The sequence below is a fragment of the Pinus tabuliformis genome, chromosome 7, assembly GCF_031772625.1.
Source record: "Pinus tabuliformis cultivar Carrire ecotype Pingquan chromosome 7, CPIR1, whole genome shotgun sequence".
In the NCBI taxonomy this organism is placed as follows: domain Eukaryota; kingdom Viridiplantae; phylum Streptophyta; class Pinopsida; order Pinales; family Pinaceae; genus Pinus; species Pinus tabuliformis.
Genome location: NC_142293.1, coordinates 1,280,091,062 through 1,280,103,424, shown reverse-complemented (window position 1 = coordinate 1,280,103,424; position 12,363 = coordinate 1,280,091,062). Strand labels below are relative to the sequence as shown.

The window sequence follows — 12,363 nt, the reverse complement described above, 5'->3', positions numbered from 1 at the left end:
CTCCAATCTGAATAAATTAACGTTTTTTCATGAGAAGATTTAAAATCTATAGGCTGAGACAAAAATTTCCTTACAAGGAATGGAGCTAAATCTAAAAGGTTCTTGTAGCTGAAGGTTAAACTGAAAGATCTTCTAGCTTATGGGCACCCAGTGTGTGCTTTGAATTGTGTTTCGAAACCTGTCTTGAAAGTAGATGAAACCCGACTCGATATTGACCACAAGCGATGGTAGAATTTTTCGAAAATATTTTTGCCAAATGGTGTAATAGATTCCTCTTTAGAAATATTTTTCTTCTTTGGAAAATGTATCCTTCCTTCCAGCAACAATGTTTGTATTGTGTCATGTCAAATCCACCAAGGTACTTTCGTCAATTATGTTTTGAGATACAAATTTCTATATTCGATAGAAGTAGGTTGATAAATGGATAACACCACTGCCTAGAAAAGGAGGAGGCCTTGAGATGCACAGGTTACAGAGCATATCAGTTTAAAAAACAACATCATAATTTGACAAAGTTTCGATTGTGAATTTGTAAAAAAGGGTTTTCATTTCCATTGGGACTGAGGAGAGTCGAGACTGTGTGCTTTGGTTTATTTTTGTTACAGACCATGCCTCTGCTTTGTGGTCCCTAAACCATTTTATCCTCTCCAAACGATGGTTTATTTTCAGGAATAATGATGTAATAAGAGAAGGCAGATCTAGCTAAGATTACTTTCTTTTATGTCAACACATTGCAGATCATAGGGACCCTGTGGACGCATATGGGGGTAAAAAGAAAGTTGTGTGAACCACGATGGGTAAGGGCGATCCTTTCCTAGCTTCCTTTCATTGTACATGGCTTTGTTATGTTATAGATAATCCTGAACCTAAAATGTCACATTGATTGTGTGCATCTCTTTTTAACTATCACATAGATTTCTATATTGCTTTGCACCACCATCCTTCTCTCACACACATTTCCTCACCGCTTCTATATTAAGTTGGCCTCAACACTGGATAGTAAAAGTGAATTTACTTAAAAACGACTCCCTAAAGAGCAACATGAAACCCAATTTCTCTGGAAACGGAGGGAAAACTTCCAATTAAAAATATTTGGGGCATCTGGTAGTTACACAACGCCATGGGAGAATTGATCAATGCACAACCAAGCTCTTGGGTTTAAGTATAGCCATAAAATTTATTGTAGATCTCTCACTGGACATGATGGAAAAGGGTCGAACCACGTGGCACAAGGAAATCCTTAGAAAATACCTTTTTTAGGCTACACAAATCTTGTTTTCGAATGTGAGTAGTTAATTCAAGAGTGAAATATCAAGAAAAGCGATGTGAATTTCTATCAAAGCCACACCTTGTTGCACTACATCTCATCCAACAATCCATTTTGACTGAAAGAACACCCTGAAACATGTAGTCCTCAACAACGCGTGGAGTTTCTAATGACACATAAACTACTATAAACTAGTGTTGATGCTTCTCTGCCAGTGTTTCATCTAGGCACTAATCTATGTTCATATTTGTGACTAGTAATTATTTTCATATTTTTAAAGTCTCCTTTTTTTAAAGGATTTCGGATGGGGTCCCCAAAATTTCCATGAAATTTTTAAAATTTGGGGTTGGGGCAAGTCTCGACACATACCCTAGACGTGGTTACATGTTCCTGTATCCCCATTGTCCAAAAAATTGGTGGAACATTGTGTGTTGTTAGTGAACAAAATGGTCAAAACTAATCATCCACAAGTATTGGTTATTTTTAATGACTATTAATAAACCCTGCATCGGTCCACTTCAACAAATGCACCAACAACAACCACACACAAAAATTATTCTCAAAAAATACTTGAAATGAATCTTGTAAACATTGGTTCTAATTTGGAAGTGTACTCAATTTCAACGCTAACAACCATCTCAATTGTTTCTGGGGTCATGAATCTATGAATATTTTTGCAAAAGACTGAAAACCAAGATTTGCTATTGTTGCCACTCAACTTCAAGTTGGTAATCATATATTTGTAAATTTTTGGTAGTTTAAAAATTCTGTCCAAGCATCCTCTAAACTTTAAAGCAATAAAACACAACCAAAGTAAAAGAAAAAAAATGAGACTATGCATGCTATTCTGATTTGCAAGAGCCGTAACAAAGAAAAATGACAAAAGCCAAAGAGAAGCCTTTGTACTGGAAACAAAGATAGAGTATTCTAATATTTGATAGCTCAATAGAAAAAGAAGAAAATAACTGGAGCAGCAGTATTTCTGTGATATAGCTCTACAAAGAATTTTTCACTGTTGCTTGGCCTTTCACAATTGTTGTCCTTGTATAGCTACTCTAGTTATTAGCCATCGTGTTTGCCACAGAACCTCTATTCTGCATCCTCTGTCGGCCTGTTTTGGTAACCTCAAAACGTGGTGAAAGTTTGCAGTATTTCTTTCTTTTGGTAATCAAACTAAGGTCAAAAAGTCAACCTGTCTGGTATTCTTTAATGTCACAACCAAAGAAGTACAAGTTGGCAGGTGATCGACTATGTTATATAGATGTAGCTAATAGATTTTTACGCCATTGTAGTTTTAATTGCACACTTTGAAATATCTCCAAAAATCTAACTTAGAGATAGAGTATCCTTGCCTAAATACGTACCCGTAAGTTGGGACCTACAAAATAGATTGTTTTGCGAGTGTATAAACATGTCCATTAAATTTTATCATCCAATGAATTTCAGGCATCACTATAGTGCCTACATAAATACATGAACTTGAGACAATGGACCCTCTCGTCCTTTGATCGAGTATGATCCCTTCCAGATCCAAAGCACACAGATAGTTGCAGCTAGGAAAAAGGTCCTCTTTCAATAATAAATAAACACAATGAAGAGAAGAGGAATGAAGGCTCTCGTCAAGTAAGGTCTGGAGTCGAGTGACCCAGTCAAGTCCAGAAACTCGATAGTTAAAGGCTGTTAGGGTTCAAACGAGCAGAAGCAGGTGGGTTGTAACTCCAAAATGCAACTCTTTCCCTCTATGGGTGAAGTCTAGCCCGATTTTTTCCCACATGTAGCCTCCTTTTTTCCCTCTTCTTAGCCAAAAAAATGTATAAAAAATACCTTAGGTTATATATATTATTGTATAGTATATTAAAACCCTTTAGGCCCTTATTATAACCCCAATATATTATTTTATGATTTTTCCATTTTTAATGCCATAATATGAACACATGTGATATAATATTGGTTTGTCAGTGACAACTTCGTGATAAAATTTGATTTACATGCCTTTTCACCCTTGATTACAATATGTGCATGTGTTACAAGAATGAATGAGGGAAAAATATAACATGAAACTGTTGGAACCTTAATGCATGCATAACTGGCCTTGAGCTTATTTACCTTTGACTCATTTGTTGATCCTGTAGTCTTGATTGTTCTTGTAAGGTCTTGGACACACCATTCTAGACCTACAACTTATAGTGATGTCTTCTCTTGTTGTTTCCATGCGCTCCCCATGAGACCATGGAGGTCTCACACTGTTATCTTTACTCCTCCCTTCAACACATACACATTGTATGTGGCTCTAATTTATTTGGAAATCACCATTTTTTACCCTTATTTCTACATGATGCAACCTTTAGTGTTGAAAATCACTTTCTTTCCTTCACAACCCATCTAGATTATGCTTAGGATATTATGAATCAGTCCTTCTACCAGCAATGCATTGTTGCAAATACAAAGCGAGGGGGTGAATCAATATGTATTTCAAATGTTATATTATGCCAATTAATATTTTCATCACAAATTAAACCAAAACACAAGAAATACAACCAAAAAAATGATTTTATTAATGAATATAGTGAGGAATATAATCCTTTAAAACATATTAAAAGCTCCAATTTGTACAACAAAATATATTACTCCTCAAGTCTCTAACCTTGAAAAATCCAAGCCCAAGCAATAACTTGGTAAAAATGGAGTCTGAGTCCAATCCTCTCAACAAACCTAAATGCCAATTTGGTTAAAATGACGGCTCCAATCCTCCTAGGATCCAACCTTTCCAAATAAACTTCCAAAAATTCTATAAGATGCCTCCAAAAATCATTTCAAATACACTTCAAAGGAGGTTTACAAAACTTGCTGCAAGGATGCTTCAAGACTGTTGCAACAAAGTTACCAAAAGCTACTCCAACCCAGTCTTCAAGCCTACCTCAACAAGACTTTAGGTCTACTTCAACAAGGTTTATATGGCTGCTCCAATCAACATCATAGGTGCTTCAACAAGACTTTAGTTTTTCTTCAACAAGGCTTTTATGGTTTCTCGAATTAAGGCTCTTAAAAAGTCTACCACAACACAACTTCAAGTTCTCAACAATTGACTATCCTAAATCCAATTCAGGTCTACTACAGGTGGCCTTGAAGGTTCTTTCATAATTCCTTCAAAACTACTTCAACTCTACTCCAAATTTACCCTTTTAAATCTCAAAACTGATTTAAAGGAGTCCAACAAAAGTTATAGATCTGAATTGATACCTTTAGGCTAAATTTTAATGATGTAAATTTTCATATAGATGCCCTAGTCTAGTGCCAAGAAATTATTCACAACTAGGCTGAAGTTTGATCTTTTGATAGGTATAAACTTCACGTTACACTATGACAAAAATCTTCTTGCGCACAAGACCAAGATCTCTGGAGTGACAGGGCCAAAATTCATGTTATTTTGGGTCCATAATCTACTCACCCATAGGAACAAGATATTTGTAATTACATTTCCCAAAATGCCTTTCCACAACTATGAGGTAGGCAGAGTTTTCTATGATAAGGAGGTTGAAAATAATGCTCCAAATTGTTCCTATTCTTCATAAAATATGTCGCGAAATCCATGAGAAAAACCACCAATAAAAAATTAATAAAACACCACTGATAAAATCCATCTCTTGCTCCTACAACTAGCTTCTAGTTTCATGAGTTATGAACCCTTATACTTCATCACCATAGATCCAAATTCTTCTTGTCTCCTTCGCGAAGTTGGATGAGAAAATAAAGAATTCATATTGTCTATTTATACTAATTCTTCCATGATTGAATCATCATGTATCTAAAACATCATGTATATAGGATAGTCGACTTGATCTCAAGTTAGGTCAACTTAAACAGAGGAAAAAAAATGATATTATAGCTTGTAAATTTGGATTCTGTTCAATAAGGAGGAGTTAGGAAGCAAGTAAATATTCGTTGGGAAGGGATTGAATTCCTATAAAAATTTTATGCCATCCTTACCTTCATCAAGTCATCCTTTGACATGAATAACAAATTATTCTTCCAATAATCTCCCCCTTTGTTATTGATGGCAAAAATATCCTCATATGATACTCCCCCTATCATAGTTCGACTCCTTCTTTCATCGTGCTAATACCCCTACCATATTATCCCCCTTTGACATAAATAACAAAGCGATTCTCTATTGTGATGAAAGACAAATGACTCCCATATTTTGATTAATATATTCAAATGCCTCTCGAGGTAGGGGTTTTGTGAAGATATCAATAATTTGTTCCTTAGTGTTGACATACTCCATTCTTGATGTTCTACTTTGCAAATTTTTCTCAAAGAAAGTGGTACTTGACTGGGATATTTTTTGTCTTTGAATGCATGATTAGATTCCTTAAGGGGATGATTTCAGTGGTATTTTCATGGTAGGCAGTGATAGGTTGATTTGTCTCTATATTGACTTCATTTAAGGCTTCCTTCATCCATAGGATTTCTGTTCAACAATATGTTGTTGTTTTTTACATGACTTCAATGGTCGATAGAGATATAGATGATAGTTTCTTGTTTAACGATGATACAAGATAGTCTTCTAAGTAGAACACATTCACATTGGTAATATTTTAATCATCAAAGTATCATTCCAAATATGTATCGCTATATGTTTTCAAGGTAAGATTTCTGCTCTTAGGGTATCATAGTCCAAAATCAAAGTTCCTTTCAGGTATGTGAGTATTCTTTTTACAACTAGCATGTGAAATTCCTTAAGGGATGACTAGAACCTTGCCACCATTTCTATTTCTTGCATGATATCAAGTCACTAAGATATAGGAAACCTCTAATAATTGATATGTAAAGAGTTGCATCCACCACAGGATATTCATAATCCTTACTTAAATTCTAACTTGAAGTCATATGTGTGCTCATAATAACACATTATTCCATCCCAAATCGCTTAAGCATATCCCTGAGATATTTTTCTTGTGATATGAACATTTCTACTTCAATTTGAGTTACTTGAAGTCAAAGAATGCAAGAAAAATCTCCTATCATCAACATTTAAAATTCTTTTGACATATCTTGGGAAACATTCTGACTCATTTCGTCATTGTTTCTCACAAAAATCAAAAGATCCATGTATATTAGTGTGATTAGCATATTGTTTTTTTCTATCTTGAAGTAAAGGTTGCTTCTTGCAACTCCTTTATTGAATCCTTATTATCGAAGATATTGATCAAGTTTAGCGTACTAAGCTCTTAGAGCTTAATTTAATCCATACAAGACCTTCTTTAATTTTCATACAAAGTCTTTATTTTTAGACGGGCCAAACCCTTCTTGGCATTCCATGTATACTTGCTCTTTTAGATCTCTATTTAGAAAGCCTGAATTCACATCCATTTATTTGAACTTTGAAGCCTTTTGAGCAAGAAAATGTTAAAAACATACTTATACTCTATAGTCTAGCAACATGAGTAAAAGTCTCTTCAAAGTCAATTCCTTCAATTTGAGTGTATCCCTTGCAGATCAACTTGCCTTATTTCTAATGATTTTCTCATATTCATTCATTTTGTTATGATGTGCCCACTTGGTTCCTATAACATTATTATCCCTTGTATGATGTACTCTCTTCCATGTTCCATTATTTTGAATTCAATTCATCTCTTCTTCCATTCCCCTTATTTAGTGAGGATCCTTACATGCTTGAGTGAAATTTCCTGGTTCTATTGTGGGTAACAAGGAAATATAATTCCTTCTTAGTTTGTTTATCATCTTTATTCGATTTTGTATTCCTTCATCCACTTCTTAAATTGTCTGGTCTTCTCAATGATCATTATGTACAAACTTTAACCTAGATGGTAATTAAGATGGTTCTTACTTTCAATTTTCTAGCTCATTCTCTTCCTTTGCAACAACTTACTTTGGAGGTGCAAGGGTAGGGTGTTCTTCATTGGTTTGAATAGATTTTTGTGTAGGAAGAGCTTCATCTATCTTTACATCGATGATTTTGACTCTCTTCCACAACCAGTTGTTGTAGAATTTGTAGGCTTTGCTTCTCAATGAGTATCCAAGGAAAATTTCTTCGTCAACACGTGAAAGAAATTTCTCTAGTGAATCATCATTAATATTCATAGAGCATTTGCTTCAAAATATTCTGAAGTGTTCTATAGAAGGAGGCCTTCCTTCCCATAGTTCATATGGAGTTTTATCATTGTTTATTTGTACTTGAGCGTTGTTCATGATATAGATTGTTGCCCCAACTACCTCCCTCCAAAAATTTTCTTGTAAATCAGCATCCAACATTGTTCTTACAGCTTGTTGTAAAAATCTGCGCTTTTTCTCCACTACTCCATTTTGTTATGCAGTCCTAGCAAAAGAGAGTTCACTTTTGATTCGATATTTTACACAGAGTCATTGAATTCTCCTGAGCTAAACTCCCCACCTCTATCTTTTCTTAAGCATTTGATCTTCAACTCACTTTCATTTTCAACGATTGATTTGAAAGTCTTAAAGAAATATAGTGCTTTTGACTTATATCTTATGAAAAATACCCACAACATTATAATATAATCGTCCATGAAAAAAATAAAATATATTTCTCCTTGTATAGCTAGAGTTCTTGTTGGAGCACATAAATTTGTATGAATAAGTTCGAGAGGCTTTGATGTTGAGCATTCCTTTAAGTTGAAGCTAGTCTTGGTTTGCTTTCCATGTTGACATGGTACACATATATAATTTTCTCGCTTTGAATTTTTGAGATATTTCTTACTACTTAAGTTTTGCTAATCTTCACCAAGTTATCAAAGATTAGGTTTCCCAAACGCTTGTGCCACAACCAACTTTCATTTGCTTGACTCATGTAACATCTCTCTTCTTCAATTTCACTGAGAATGTATACCTTGTCATGTGACCTTTTCATATTCGAATGTCAAGCTCTATTTTCAAGTGATGAATGCCTCATTCTAGATTTTCAGAACTCTCGGCTTCAACGATTGAATATGTTGAAGTTGAAAAGTTTTCCTCATGAAGATCACACATTAACCAACTAAAATGATCCATCACCCAAACATCCACATAGAAGAGCCAAATGCCGCCTTATTAATTAAATAAAACTTAGTTTTTAGTTTGCAAATGAAAAAACTATTAAAAAAAATTCTATCTTATTTATTATTAAAATTATTATTTTAGTATGAAATACGATCTATCTATTTAATAGGAAGACCACTTCCACAAATTGAAATGGATAAACCTATTGGCTTAAAGTTTATTTATTGTTTTTTATTTTTATTATAATAAATGCAAAAATATAATATATTTTTAATTTATAATTAATAGCATAAATAATAATAACGCTAGAACCCTTTATAAAACAATATAAATATTCAACTTTATTGAACAAATAATATAGAGTAATTTAACAAGTAATAGATAATATATATATGCCATATAGTATTTTAAAAATATATGAATGAATAGTAAACATAATATAGTAGATATATATTTTGAATATTCTAATAGCTTAATGGCAAGATGGCGTAATGGCAAGATGGCGTTTGTAAATGCGAATTTTATATATATATAATTTTATTAATGGTCATGTACATTGTGTTATAGTAAAATATATTGTATATTGTATTGTAATTTTTTATATAATATAAATATATAATAACAATCAAGAAAATATATTTATTTATCAAACACGTTTAACATACGATAATACGTTCAGTATTGACAGCCCATTACATATAACTCCATATTATTCAAAATATAATTGATCTTAATGCACTATTACAGAAGACACTTTACAATCGTTTACAATAATCTACTTTATATTATTTTTTCTGACATATTCTCTTCCCCTGCTTCAGGAATATGCGAGTATTTATATTAATGGCGATATATCTAAGATGCTAATATTTACAGCAATCTCCGCATAACGGGAATGATGGCATTTTTAATAACCTCGACAGAATTAGATGTGCAGAATAATGGGAAGACCATTGAAGATAAACTGTCGCTTCCCTCGTTTCCTCCTGCTCCTACGGTTTAGGGTGAAACGCTGATCCTCAACCTTGGATAGGCATAGAGCGGAACCTGTCTTGGAATCGTCATTCCACAGGCCTCTTTCATATCCAGCTGGGAGGGATCGCCTTCAACCCTCCAATCAAAAGTGTGCAGCAACTGAGCCATTGCAAGTTCAATGGTATGAATAGCCATAGAAGCACCTGGGCATCCTCTCCTTCCTGCCCCGAACGGTATCATACTGAAGTCCGATTGATCTGTTAAATTGATATTCTCTTCTTCCATGAATCTCTCGGGCTTGAATTCTGCAGCATCTTGCCCCCACATATTGGGATCCCTCCCTATAGCCCACACATTTACCATGACCGTTGTTTTCTTAGGTATGTAGTATCCTCCTATGGTCACAGCCTCCATAGATTGATGAGGAAGCGCTAGCGAGTCGCAGAGTCTCTTTTGCCACACAGTGGAGGTATTTCATGCTTGCCAGATTCGACTCTTTTACATTACCATGTTGGCCAACGATCGATTCGATTTCTTCTTTCAATGTGCTCATTACACATCAAGCCAATCCAATCCAAATATGGAATGAAGTCTCCAATGTTGAAGTCTCCCACTCTAGCTGTCAACTGTACCAAGAGATCTTTAAACTCTTTGAATTCACCAGTCAAATCATCGTCTGGAAATCTTTTCTTCACCAGTATTCGCCAAACAATATTGGAGGTGAGAATCGAGATGACCTTGCTCACATTAACGCCCATTCTTCCCTTCTCACTCTCCTCCCATATTGAATGGATCATGGCAGACACCTCTTCCTCTCGCACACGCGTGAAGGACTCAATTCTTTTGGCACTCAGGAGTTCTAACAAGCATATTTTTCTCATTTGCCTCCAGTGATGTCCATATGGAGCGAAGACCACATCGTTAAAATTGAAAAACATTAATCTCCTAGCGGCTCTTAGAGGTCGGCTGGCAAAGATCAAATCATGAGTTTTGAGAAAATGTTTGGCTATCTCAGAAGAAGAAACTACGACGGTAGGGACTGAGCCCAAGCGCATAAACAAAATGGGACCATATTTGTGGGCGAGGCCTTCAAAAAAACGATGAGCGGGGAGTCTCAGTTGGTGGAGGTTTCCGATGATGGGCCATGCATAGGGTCCTGGTGGTAATCTGGCACTAATCCTTCTCTTGTGTAGAAGCCATATCAAGAAGAAAGAGAAGAATATACAGACAATAGCTGCTGTGGCAACCCCTCCATCAGTAACTGTGAATGTTGCAGGAAAAGCTAGAGAAAGACGCAAATTACGAAACGCCATATCGCACACACCCATTCTGATGACTGCACTCTACTTTTTGGAAAGGAAAACGGTCTCTTGGTATTAATAGCCGTCAATGAGCCAATCACATAAGGTTCATAATAGTTAACCGTTATTTTCTGTCGGATAAACATTTAATATTGTATTTTTTTTTATATTATAATTTAAGATTTCCAAGTAATGATGAGGTGTCAATTTGATTCTATAATAACAATAATAGATAACTATTATTTTTAGGAGAGAAAAATAAATTAAAAAAAAAGAGGTTATTTTCAAAAAAAATATGTTTTAAATTCGTCCTTCCGTGTTATAGTGTTTATATTATTTATGGTATAATTCATGAGGGATAAATATATATATTTTACAAATTCTTATTTTCAAAAAAATAATTTATTAAATTCACCTTTTCATGGTATACTATTAATATTATTTATAATATATTTTTAATGGTATAGTTGTTAAATTATTTATTTTATAGTTTTAACAATATAATTAGTTATTCAAATAATTAAATAATAATAACATTTAATTATTTATATTAGTGTAGATCTATTTTAACACCGGATTTATCAAGTGTTGAGAGGGATCAAATCTCTCTCTGAGATGCAAATATAATTTTTGAGTGCACAATTTGAGGAAAGGTTTGCACCTCGAGAGATTTGATCCTTCTCGACACTTGATAAATCTAGTGTTAAAATGGATCTAGATTGGTTTCAGTCGTGTTCGATCATACAGAATTTGCTGAACATATTATTATTTTGATCATTTTAAATATGCTAAATATGTCTAAGATTAATTTGGTCAATTTAATTTAAAATTTGCTTAGTAACCTCAGTTTGTTGAGATGAGAGAGACTATCAGTAACTTGAATGATCAAAATGATGAAATACAAATTTTGAGTGCAAAGTGTCAATGTAACAATTTTGATAGATAGAAAATGTGAATACTAAGAATATAGTCAATTACAAACAATTTTCATTGCAATCATCTGAAACTATTTTCTTCTATTGTTCCTATTGTCACACCTGTTAGTTTTTCCATTTTCTCATATCGATCATATGGAAAGCTTCTATTGTTCCTATTGTCACACCTATTAGTTTTTCCATTTTCTCATATCGATCATATGAAAAGAGTAGTTGGAATCATAGACCATTCAAATATTTAACTCGAGCTACTGTACTAAACCACATACCTTGTCTCTATTTCTCTCCAATAATAATAGTAGTTTTCTCGAAATTCAATAATTTTCAACCCCAAATAATTTTCAATGGTAGTTATTTTCTATTACCTCTTTTGAATGCAAAGTAATTAACAATATTGAATGATGGAAAATGGGAATCACAGGAATGTACCTATTTATAAATAGTTTATAATTTCAAGAAGCAAACATTTGGGGTAAGCAAACATTTTATTTAGGATGAAAATTCAAGTATTGTATTTATGGTTGAATAATTTTTATGTGCTTACACTTCTAGAGAGAGTGTGTATGCTTTGGGGGTGAGAAATGGGAGATATAGATATAGATGGGGGGAGAGGGAGTAAGAGAGAGGCAAAGACGATGGAGGAAAATATATCGATATGGAGAGAGAAATGTTAGAGAGAGAGAGAAGGGGAAGAGAGAGAGGGAGGGGAAAGGGAACGAAGGAGAGAGATATATATAGATATGGAGAGAGAGAGTGTATGTTTAGGGGTTGAGATAGAGAGATAAAGAATACAAGACAATGGGAGATAGAAATATAGATGGAGGAGGTAGAGATGTGCTTACATTGAAATCATTGCACACTATTA

General features: G+C 34.1%; 2 pseudogenes; both read right to left on the bottom strand.

The window, feature by feature from the left end:
- Window positions 1-9,286: 9,286 nt before the first annotated feature.
- Window positions 9,287-9,676, bottom strand: LOC149252170 (cytochrome P450 750A1 pseudogene; annotated as a pseudogene).
- An 89-nt stretch (window positions 9,677-9,765) lies between these two features.
- On the bottom strand, window positions 9,766-10,575 carry LOC149252169 (cytochrome P450 750A1 pseudogene; annotated as a pseudogene).
- Window positions 10,576-12,363: the final 1,788 nt, after the last annotated feature.